General features: G+C 41.8%; 1 pseudogene across 1 annotated transcript; it reads left to right on the top strand.

Annotated features, from left to right (window-relative positions):
• Positions 1-267: 267 nt before the first annotated feature.
• LOC143604923 (putative receptor-like serine/threonine-protein kinase At4g34500) lies at positions 268-4,659 on the top strand (annotated as a pseudogene). Its single transcript, XR_013148386.1, has 7 exons — positions 268-461; positions 2,895-2,999; positions 3,067-3,189; positions 3,277-3,447; positions 4,035-4,164; positions 4,284-4,535; positions 4,582-4,659. The product of XR_013148386.1 is annotated as a putative receptor-like serine/threonine-protein kinase At4g34500 (transcript).
• Positions 4,660-12,450: the final 7,791 nt, after the last annotated feature.

Genomic DNA, 12,450 nt, shown 5'->3' with positions numbered 1-12,450 from the left:
AAAACAATTAATTTTAGTTTTGGCCAAGTTGCGTCACTTACAAACAATTTTAATATGTAGTGACTAATGACTAAACACGAGAAAGCGTGCCTTGACAATTAACACGTGCTTATTGATGTACACACTACTTTTTAAAGAGATTGATTTAAAGATTAAAAAAACACTAAAACACTGTTCACTTAATTGTTCGTGTCCTATCACTTGTTTGGTTAAAGTTAAATAAACGAACATGAACATGCTCCGTCTGGTTAAAGTTAAATTAACGAATTGGCTTCGTCTCGATCCGGTGTGGAGAATTTGAATTTAGAGTGGGGGAAATGGTATAGTTTGAAAGAGGTTGTATTTGCGACGAGTGATTTTGCGACGGAGAACGTGGTTGGCGAAGGAGGGTATGGGGTTGTGTATAGGGGCGTTTTACGCGACGGGGCTGTTGTGGCGGTGAAGAATCTTCTTAATAACAAGTTAGTTTAATTTTTTATCTAAATTTATTTAAATTTTATGTTATTTGCTGTTTATAGTTAGTTTTTATTGAACTTTGTCGGAGAAGATGACTAGGCTCGAGCTCTATTCGTTTCGAGTTATTAAAGCTATTCAAGTTTTTTTTCTAAAGGTTAAGTTGGTTGGTGAGTTGTTTGTTACAGTTGGTGAGTTGTTTGTTACAGTTGGGCTATACTTATTTATTTTTTCATTAATTAATGTATATACAATTTAAATTATTTTTATAAATTTTGAAAGAAATCTTAAATACGTCTCAACTCGGCTCGAGTTAACTCTGCGATATGAAGTTAATACATAGAAATCTAAAAAAGAAAAAATTTAAAAATACACGAGGTTTGTTAAAAGGCTTGACGAATGACGAGCCTAAACAAGCTTTCCATATAAGCCTCGAACTTGGGCTCGATAACTAAACAAACATTATTTGAGGCTCAAGCTTGAAAAGGGTCGGCTTGTTTCGAGCTCTTTCTCGATACAAGCTCGAGTTTCTCGCGATCAGTGTTTTCTCGGGCTCGATAACTAAACGAGCATTATTTGAGGCTTGAGTTTGAAAAAACTCGACTCGTTTTTAGCTATTTATCAATACGATTTTGAGTTACTCGCGAATGGCTCGGTTTGATTGTAAAGCTAAAATAGAATGATTAAAAGATTGAATAGTTTTAATAGATTGGAATCCGCTTAACTTATTAAGACAGATGATAATGACGTGTAAGTTTTCGGTGACGGATTGTGAAAAAGGTTGCATGGGAATAAAAATTTTATTACACTTTAATAAAAAAAATAATAATAAAATAAAGCAAATGGTAACTTTTTCATCTTTGTTTTTTAAAAGAAGAAAAAGAACTTTAATTTTTGGGATTAATTGCGTAATTTACACCGACAAATTTGTTAAATAAAATGAAACTGTAACATAATTTATTACGTAATTTACACCTTTCAGTTTTTGAATTTTCGGAAACTATTTGGTTTCGTTTTTTTTTTCTTTCAGTTTGGATTCCGTTTAGTTTTGCTTTTTTCAGTTTTACTATTTAAGCTTGAAAATTTTAAGTTAAAAATAAAGTTTGACCCAAAATAACTAATTGATTATTATGCATTTGGACTCAAATATTTAAGTTGCGTACTTGCGTATATATTAATATAAATAAATTACTTAAAATAAAATAAAAAAACGAAAATCTGTAACTTCGGTTCGACTTTTTTAGTTTTTCGGTTTTTATTACATGTAACACCAAAACCAATATATCAATTCAGTTTTTACAAAAACATAAAGCCAAACCATTGGTTTTTATTCCAGTTCGGTTTTTTTCGGTTTTTCTGATTTCGAATCGGTATTTTTGGTTTATGGCACGCACCCGGTTTACGTTTTCAATTTTTACTTGTTAATACTAATGATTACATTATCTTTATTCCCCTCCTATTCCCTTTAATTTTACACCTTCACATTTTTATGCTAAAGAAGCCTCTGACCTAGCTTGATGTCTTTATTTGTTGTAAAGTAACATATTTTATATTTTTATAAAATTCCAAACCTAAAAGTTAATAATAATAGCAAAATGTTCATCTTTGGAAAATGGGATCTGAATAAAATCTGCATTCAATAAATTAGAAACTGTATCACATGGTCATTGGTATAGTGTGTTGCATATGTTCAATACTTTATTTATTCTTTTATTTAAAAAATATAGATACTTATAATGGTCATATTTTATTTAGTTATGAGGGGCTCACGGAGACTTTGGAAGCAGTTGATCCGTTATTCTGGGTGCTAACCATTTGCTTTTATTAGTTTTTTTATTATTTATTTTAGGTGTATTGGTTTTATTAATCATAATTGTCATCTTTTGGTCTTGTCGGGCTCAACTAACGAATTGACTGATAAATATCCCACCTTTTATTATATTGTTCCCAATGGTTCGCAACTAACAGAATTCTAACGCCATTAGTTGCAGGTCACCGAAAAGACGTTTTTGAGTGGAAAATTCACATTTTTTTCCCAGAAAACTGAACATTTTCGTCCCAAGCATCTTTGTAACCTTTAGGAATCTTTTTCTAGTAAAAGCCTACAGTTATTAAGGTCGCGGGAACCTTAGAACCATCATTGGAATCAGTTGGTGGTGCTCAAGTGGTGGTGAGTCAGTTGGTGGAGTTCAGATTGAGTTTTCTGACAAAAAATGTCACTTATCCTGCCAAAGGCGTTTTACCGGCGACTTGTAAGTAACGGCGCTAGGATTCTGTTAGTCGCGGACCGTTGGGAACAAATACGTTAAAAGATGGGACCATCAGTAGCCAACTCGTTAGCTGGGACTGGCGGCGACCAAAAGATGATAGCTGGGATTAATAAAAACCAACACACCTTTATTTTATTTACATTTTTCTAATGATTTAATAATATTTTGTAGAGGTCAAGCAGATAAAGAATTCAAGGTAGAAGTAGAAGCAATTGGTAAAGTAAGGCATAAAAACCTTGTGGGGCATATTGGATTTTGTGTAGATGGTGCTAAAAGGTATTGACTCATCAGTCATTTGACCCGTTAAAGATAAAACATACCTGTCTGACACATTCTTGTGCAGGTTGCTCATATACGAGTATGTTGACAATGGGAATTTAGAACAATGGTTGCACGGGGATGTTGGACCGGTCAGCCCGTTAACATGGGACATTCGAATGAAGATTGCAGTCGGGACCGCGAAAGGGTAATATTTGATTTTTTTCTTCTTATTTTTTTATTTATTTTAAGAGATTGTTTTTGTTACATGATTTAATATTTTTAATTGCATTAGGCATGCATATTTACACGAAGGATTGGAACCGAAAGTTGTACACCGCGACGTTAAATCAAGTAATATTCTCCTTGATAAAAAATGGAACGCGAAAGTATCTGATTTTGAACTTGCTAAGTTGTTAGGATCTGAGAAAAGCTACGTAACCACGCGCGTTATGGGCACATTCGGGTTAGTAATTTCACAAATCTTTTTTTTTCCGTCAAGTTTTCTTAGAAGTTTAAACAAGCTGAGTCGATCCAAGCACGAGTTCGGCTCGCTTAACTTTTAAAAAACCACGAGCTCAATTTCAGCTTGTTTCAAGCTATATTTCTAAATATCAACCTTAATTCGTTTATTATTCATTAATTAGTTTGTATATACTTATAATTACTTTTTATATATCTTTATATATATATATATATAAAATAATGTATATTATTTAGTTATTTCTATCATAACCTTTTATATTATAATAAATACTATATAAGTAATAGCTAATATATTAACTAAAACATATATGATTAATATGCTCGTTTAGGCTCTCGAACCAGTTTGAGTTTGATAATTGAAGATCACGCTCGGGCTCATTTTATTAAACAAGCTTATATTTAGCTCAGGGTTGGGCTCGAGCTTGTTTATGCTTGGCTCAATTCAAGCTTTTAACGAGCCGATCTCAAGTAACTCACAAGTGATTTAGCCTGTTTACACCCCTAGTTAATTTTTCTCAAACCTTTTCATCTTATAATAAAACGCGTATGCGTATGATTGATTTTTAGATACGTGTCACCCGACTATGCAAGCACCGGGATGTTAAACGAGTGCAGTGATGTCTACAGTTTTGGTGTTTTACTCATGGAAATAGTCACAGGAAGAAGCCCGGTCGATTATTCCCGAGCACCCAGAGAGGTACTATAAGTATAAGTAACGGGTCAAAACGGGTTTGGGTTGAAACGGGCATAGTAAAACTTTTTTTCTATTTTTAAAAATTAATAGGAATAATTAATGGGTTGGTTAATATTGCATAGATGAATTTGGTTGACTGGTTTAGAGGAAATGTAGCGAGTCGTTGAGGCGAAGAGTTACTCGACCCGAAGATTAGTGTCCACCCGCCTTCTAGATCTTTGAAGCGTGTATTGCTCGTGTGTCTTCGGTGTATAGACATGGATGCAAACAAACGACCGAAAATGAGCCAAATCGTACACATGCTCGAGGCCGAAGATCCCCCTTTTCGCAATGTGAGTCTTCACAAACTTATTTTTTTCATATGGGTGTTTACAGTTCGGTTCAGTCAGTTTTGACAAATAAGTGTTTTACGCCTTGCAGGAATCTCGCCCGCCTAGAGACAGCGCGACACCCGGTTCGAGTGTGGATTCTCCAGTTGTGTTTGGTAGAGAGATTTGAGGGTGGAGAATTAGGTTTCTCTTGTTTGGGAGAATTAGGCGGAGAATTGGGCGGAGAATTGGTTTTCTCTGAGAATTGGGTGTAGGCAAAAAGTAGAGAAATCCAATTCTCTCCATTTGGAAGAGAAATGGAATTCTCTCTGCTTCTAAATCGCGTCTCTGCTCTACTCCGTTCGCGTATGATGATGATGATGCTCCGACCGGCGATGGTGATGATGATGCCGACGTCCGGCACGGCGGCCGACGCCGCAGCCACGTCCGTTCGCGTCTCTGAGCCAAAACGAAACCCTAAATCGCGAGGCGGTGTTGCGAGGCGGAACCCTAAATCGCGGTGTTGATGTTGCGCGGCGATGATGATGACGCTCTACTCCGTTCGCGGTGTTGCGACGCGTCTCTGAGCCACCATTTCTCCACCATGATGATGCCGAGGCGGAACCCTAATCACGTCTCTGCTCCCGTTTCTCCACCCATTTCTCTATTGTACCAAACAAAGGAAATGATTGTCAATTCTCCACCCATTTCTATTTCTCTCCAATTCCATTTCTCTCCCATTTCTATTTCCATTTCTTCCCATTCTTTTTCTCTGTACCAAACACCCCCTAAGTGTTTTGTGAATCTATCTGGCTGTGACAATTTGTTTGTTCTTTCTAGGAAATATGATGATATATCAAAGTATATAGTAAAGTATGTAATAGAGTCTGAATCATTTGTAATTTATAGTTGAAAGTATTTGCTACATATATACAATAGTGGTTCTTTTTGTGTCTAGCATGTAGTTAAGTTGGCTCAGGATATGAAAATAATTAGATAGGACACTATAACTAGTGACGAAGCTTGGACAAAAATGCCAGGGAGAGGGGGGGTTTCAAATTTTAGACCGAAATCAAGTAAATTTATATTATGTATACAAATTTTCGGGCGAAAAACGGATTAATTTACACACTACTATGAAACAGGGGGGGGGGGGGTGCACCACTGGCCCTCACTATGCTTCGTCCCTATCTATAACACCAATTGGACCAATCTAAACTTTTAGCTTTTGTTCATTTTGTAACCTAGAAACGGAATGGGGTCGCTTTTATCTCCACCACAATCTTGGAGGACTATTCTTGTCATTGAAGATTTTATCATTACGAGCCTTCTAAATGCACCATAGTGTTCTCACAATTATGGTATGCATTAACTTCTTTATCGGTTTTGGTTGGTTTAATGCCTTCGTGGATTTGATTATCTAATGCACGATTTCCCTATCAGATTAGCGCAATCACACCATTTGCAAATCTGCTTCAGTGGTAAGGAGGTGAGAATCTGTTGTAGAGGCATGAGGATCAAATCATAGTAAGAAAGTATTATTAACGTGTGTAGCTTTTGTTTTAACGGAAAACATATACAGTTCTTTTTAAAAATGTGGATAGCCTTAACTTCCTCGATCGTAAATCCTCAAGTTGTATATTAAATTATGATATTACGTATACAACCATTACTCGTGCGCACATCATTAAATTTATATTTTTTTCGGATAATATACTAAAATTAAAAATGTACTCATATGAAAACATCTAATCTCAAACTCCTGCTTGAACATGACATTAAAATAAGTATATTTACCATCTTATATATAACTAAAATTATTTTTATTTAATGAAACGAGCCTAATTAATACACAAGCTAAGAGATATAAAAAAACCAAATATAAGTTAAAAAGTTATAACGTTCTAAAAAAATCTTTTAACTTTTTATTTTTTAGAAGACTGAAATGAAAAATCTTTTAAAAGACTGAAATCAAATCTTCCATCTTTGGGTTGGTCATTATGGGCTCACATGAGACACAAGTGTCATATGGGCACTTTAACAAGCTCTATATTGTGTCGTTCAAAGTACCGGCGGCATAAGCATGTTAACGCCATCTTCACCCAATAGTGGGTAGGGTTCATTCCATAACAACCAGTCAAAATTTTTTTTGATTATTTAATTTTAGTAAACCCATGATACACTAGTTAAAGATTGGCTAGTGAAGAGGTAGGTCCCAGCAGAGCCCAGTTGGACCCGCAGACTCACCTTGAAAAGGGACGTCTGCGCAGTTCAACCCGCAAGACTCCTTAACGGACGTCTGCGCGGTTGAACCCGCAAGACTTAACTAAAGGAACGTCTGCGCAGAAACCAACTGGATCAGCAGGACCCACCACGCTCAGAGACGTGACGTCCTCACGTGCGGTACGCAAGCTGTCCCCGCAGGAAACGCCTCCCAATGGTCAAGTACTCCGCCTGTTCCCGTAGTTACGGATACCAGCCATCAGGGAAGGCTACCCGCGCAGCATGGCTACACGCACAAGGCTTAACTCTCATAATAATTCAGCAGTCACCTGAAGAAGGAATGAGCAAGCCGGGAACAGTCCCGCACAAAGGCGGGAGGGGGAATACTCCCGCCCAAATGAGCCAGTCCGTACGATACTGAGGATCTTTTGTACTGTACCTGACGAGGTATGGGCAAAAGATCTGTCCAAAGATACGACAGCTCACTAACAACAGTATGGCGAGCAGCATGCTCTTGTACTGTATGTCACTATTAGCCGCTACCTACTCACCAACTCCTGACATACCACGTGCATAGCCTGTAGTTGGTGGAAAAGGAATAGTACACAGCAGGCATGGTCACTATCAGCCGCTACCTACCCACCAACTACCAGCATGGCACGTGCGTAGGCCACAGTTGGTTGAACAGGATTACTATTCAGCCGGCCACACCTCCTTGGAAACCTACCTTCGGCTATAAATACCCCAAATGGTATGATCATCTTATCTTATCTTGTATCTGATATATTATACCTGATATCTGCTCTAGCAATCTCTTAATATACATTTATATTCAAGAGCAATCTAGTCTGATTCTCACGCCGGAGGGTGGTCACAAGGAGGAACCCTCCCCCCTTCTCAGTGACGAGCTCACGGTGTCTGTTTTGCAGGTTATCAGAAGAACCATCTTTGCCGGATCTAACCCCTCATTGGAAACATCTATCTAACCCCCAGGTTACCCGTAATCTGCCCGGGGTCCGGTTAGTGTTTCTTCATTGGCGCCATCCGTGCATAAAAGCTAGAACTTCATTTCTTTTCAGTTTTTTCAAACTTCTGGAAAGATGGTTAAAGAAATTCCGGTAACCACAACCCCAGCTACTGGGGGGAATACCGACTACACAGTTTTTACAAACACTACCCCGGTTACCCAAGCCGGGGCAAATGCAGTAAATTTTACGAACACTACCCCAGTTACCCAAGCTGGGGCAAGTGCAGTAAATAATCGCTCACTGGGATTCACCGATACCCGGTTAGAGAGAGAACGAACGAGGCTCCCCCGCCAAACACTCGATGAGGTTAAAGCGTGGGCGGAAGCACGTCAAAAGGAATTCCAAGCTGAGTTGGACGAACGCTTGCGTTCCGTCCAACAGGCTGACGAATTTGGAAGCACTCAACAGCTCAACATGAGTAGTGAGTGCGAAGACTCGGAGGAATCCGACACCGACGCGAACCCTCGCCATAGGGCAAAAGGGAAGCGTAAGGAAACGGACTCCCAACCGAGAAGGCGTTTTGGAGAAGCCTTCAAACCAAAAAACACAGGTGGAAGTCCACGTGACTTCTCGAAAACATTTACACCAAATGCTGCAAAGGCGGGAACGTCCAAATTTGCAAAGGACATTGCGGAAGCAATCGTCCCGAAAAGTGCCAAACAGATGTCCAACATCGGCACTTACGATGGTATATCTGATCCAGACGATCATTTGAACAGGTTCATAGCGGGGGCAACCGTCAGTAGTTGGACGGAACCTACGTGGTGTTACATGTTCCAAATGACGCTTGTTGGGGCAGCTATAGCGTGGTTCGATCGTCTACCGGTCCACCACATCTATGATTGGGCAGACTTCCAGCAGAAGTTTAGCCAACACTTCAGCCAGCAAAGAAAGTATACCGAGGAGCAATGGACAATCCTCAATTGCATTCGAGAAAAAGATGAATCTTTGCCAGACTTCATCACTCGCTTCAACTCAAAGAAGCTAAGTCTGGGTAATATTAGCGAAGATCTTGTTCGCGCTGCTTTTATCCAGGGCGCGAACGACCCAGAGCTCATCCGCACCTTAACGGGTAAAGATGGCATGCCATCCACATGGGATGCCATCATGACAGCAGCAAAACGCTTTGCGGAAACGGAGAAGCAACTGGGTAGAGATCTCCCCCAGAGCACAAACCTCTACACCCAGAAAACAAGAGAAGACAACGTCCTTACCGCCCGATTAAACAAAAAGCGGAAGCTAGGCATTTGGCAGTCAAGGGTAAACTTTGACACCTCATCCGGCTTGCAACATCGGTTAGGTGGAAGGGATAACGTACAGTCAAACCGGAACTCCAGATGGACGCCACTCACCAAAAGCGTCACCGAGATATTCGCCACTGAGAGGCTCCCATGGCCAAAGGCTCCAATAATCCGACATCGTCACAATGCTGATCGGAGCAAATACTGTGACTTTCACAGGACAAAAGGCCACAACACTGAAGAATGCATAGACGTAAAGGACATGGTCGAAGCATTTGTCAGAGATGGGACGCTCGCGCACCTCGTGGCGCAATGAACGCTGAGCAGGCTGATGCGTGTAGAACCCCAGTTGGGGAAAACACGAATAAAATTGCAGCTTCAATGGAGACTACATACTGCGCAAACAACGAGATCCCGAACCAGGTGCGTATCGGCTCGATGTCACTCCCATCCCAACAACATGGAAGGGAGCTCAATTATACAGTTTGCATGTAGATCAATTCCAAATTTGTAAAGAAAAGGCCCAGAGCCACTTCTAATGGAAATGATTCTCCTTAGAATATCGACGCTGATGATTTTACATTTATACTTATTAACTTCCAACACTGATATGCCGGTTTTCACCGCATAATTACGTGGAAAGTCGTTGCGTGGGGAAGGCGGCAAAACCCGCATAAACCCAAAAAACGGCAAACCTTCACGCAGGTCAGTTAAAGGTAAAGTTCAGTCATCCCACTAAATGAAAGTGCCGGTCTATCCGCATGAATCATGATAGAGGAAACTGAACACTAACCTATTAACAACCGCGCGTCGAACGGTTAATTTATTCAACACGGATATGCCGGTTTTCACCGCATAATTACGTGGAAAGTCGTTGCGTGGGGAAGGCGGCAAAACCCGCATAAACCCAAAAAACGGCAAACCCTCACGCTGGTCAGTTGAAGGGTAAAGTTCAGTCATCCCACTAAATGAAAGTGCCGGTCTATCCGCATGAATCATGATAGAGGAAACTGAACACTAACCTATTAACAACCGCGCGTCGAACGGTTAATTTATTCAACACTAATATGCCGGTTTTCACCGCATAGTTACGTGGAAAGTCGTTGCGTGGGGAAGGCGGCAAAACCCGCATAAACCCAAAAAACGGCAAACCTTCACGCAGGTCAGTCATAGGTAAACTTTGGTCAACTAAATGAAAGTGCCGGTCCTAACCGCACAAATCATGAGAGGAAACCGAACCTATTGACAACCGCGCGACGAACTGAAAACTTATTCAAAACAGAGAATTTCTAACAAAAGGATGAGGAAAACCTACACGCAGGTTAGATGTAGGTAAAGTTTAGCCATCCTACTAAGTGCAAGTGACGGTCCTACCCGCACAATCACGAAAGAGGAAGCAAAACTTCACACCTATTATCTGCCACGTTCAAAGGTTAACTTATCCTAAACACTTAGAAATTTCAAAAAAGATGAGGAAAACCTCCACGCAGGTCAGATGTAGGTAAAGTTTAGCCATCCTACTAAGTGCAAGTGACGGTCCTACCCGCACAATCACGAAAGAGGAAGCAAAACTTCAACCTATTATCTACCACGTTCAAAGGTTAACTTATTCTAAACACTTGGAAAATTGCTAATTTAAACTAAAGTATGCAAGTCATATAACGTTTATAAAGCAAGGAATCCAGTGAAAGTAGCGGTCTTACCTGCACAAAGATTTATATTTCATAATATTCATTACAAGAATGGCCGGGTAACTACCCGCCTACAAGAATATAAATCTATACAAGCTAAATCTATCCTAGCAGTGGGAAGGGATCTTCAGGATCAAGCTTCAGGGCCACTTCCACTTGGACCAGCACCATCAGTAGAGCGTGGCAGTTCAAGGAAAGCTTTAAGGATAGCTAGCCCATCATCAGCAGCAGCAACTTCGTTTACCTTCTCCACCACCGGATGCGGGAAGGCGGCATACTGATTCACTGCTTGGTCGTATACAGCTTCAGTATCCACATCAAATAAAGGGAAGTTGGAAGGCGGGATGCCTTTCTCAACGAACCCTAGACCAAGCAGGAAGCCGGCCTTTTCCCCATCCTCGTGAGAAGCGTTGAGGGCTGCGCTCATAGCATCGTCATAAGACGTCTCCGTGAAGACTCGATGCACAACCTACAAAAAAGAAAATATACAAGTATCAAAACCTTTTCTATTTACAAAGAAAAGCGTGAAGACATGAAGCTAAACATACCTGAGACAACGCTTCTCGAAGAAGCCATTCCTTGGCAACCAGAGCCTCCTGGAGGGCAGCTTGAGCTTCGTTACGGGCGCGTTCGGCTTCACATTTGTTGAGGTTGGCAAGCAACACTTCTTTAGCCGCAGCCTCTTCGACGCCCTTTAGCTTCCGCTCAGTGTGGTCAAGCACCCTCCTCTGGTCCAAGATCTCTTGGAGTTTTTTGGCGTCTTCCATCGCCAAGGCATCATGAGCCTGCTGGAGAGCCTCTAATTTGGCTTTAAGCTCCTCATTCTCCACGCGTAGAGGCTCAGCAACAGCTTCAGCCTTGGTGGCCCTCTCGGTTGCGTTCCTTGCAGTTTCCTTAGCCAGCCGAAGCTGTTCGTTAACAGCTTGGGCAGCCTTGGAACGGGCCTCGAGCCGGGCCTGAACTTCAACCTCGAGAGCCTTGAAGGCCTTCTCCTTCTCCGCAGCAGCCGCGGAGAGCCTCCTATTCTCCTCCCGGACAGCCCGCGCCTGAGCTACTTCTTTAATGCGAGCTGCTTTTAACTTGTCGTTTTCACGACAAAGCAGCTCGACGCGCGGCTGCATCCGGGCCAGGAGAACCCGAAGCTCGTTGGTTAGCCTACCCTCCTGGTAGCTAGCCATGGCTTCCCCCAACGCACCACTGGGAGCTGCGTGACGAGCCCACTCCACGCACTCCACAGGTGTGCGAAGGGTGGTTCCTCGGCGGATGTTCCATCGTGGAACATACACTTCATTGGAATCCGACACTGCAAAAAACATAAAGCAGTTAGGAAAAGATGATAAAAATATGAAAAGGGCCAAAAGAACCCTACGCACCTGTAGGGTCAATAACAGGCCGATAGCCGCCAAACCCATCACCTGAACCCAAGGGAAATCCATCCAAGAGGTCAGGCAGATGGGAAGGAGGCAGAGGTTGGAGATAAGCCCCATGCATACCTGAAGGATCGGCCGTCGTTGCCGATGACGGAGGAGGCATGGTAAAAGCCGCCGCGGTCGCCGCTGCGGAATCCGCAGCAAAAGTAACCGCCGGCTCAGTGAAAGATGCGGTAAAAATGGCACTCACAGCCGGCGGTGATGTCATCACAGCTGGAACAGTCGGCTCATCGGAGTGAGCAACTGAACCAGCGGAAGCAGGCGCAGGCGCAGCCGCCTGGGTCGTCGCCTCAGGTAGGCTGACCAAGCCTACCGTCATGGGCGGAGGGGTACTCCTCTGCGCTCCACCCTGGAATGCGTCAACATCC

The sequence above is a fragment of the Bidens hawaiensis genome, unplaced genomic scaffold, assembly GCF_021521415.1.
Source record: "Bidens hawaiensis isolate Kalapana, Puna unplaced genomic scaffold, B.hawaiensis_p1.1 tig00067335_1, whole genome shotgun sequence".
Taxonomy (NCBI): Eukaryota; Viridiplantae; Streptophyta; class Magnoliopsida; order Asterales; family Asteraceae; genus Bidens; species Bidens hawaiensis.
This window is presented reverse-complemented; position numbering and strand designations above follow the sequence as displayed.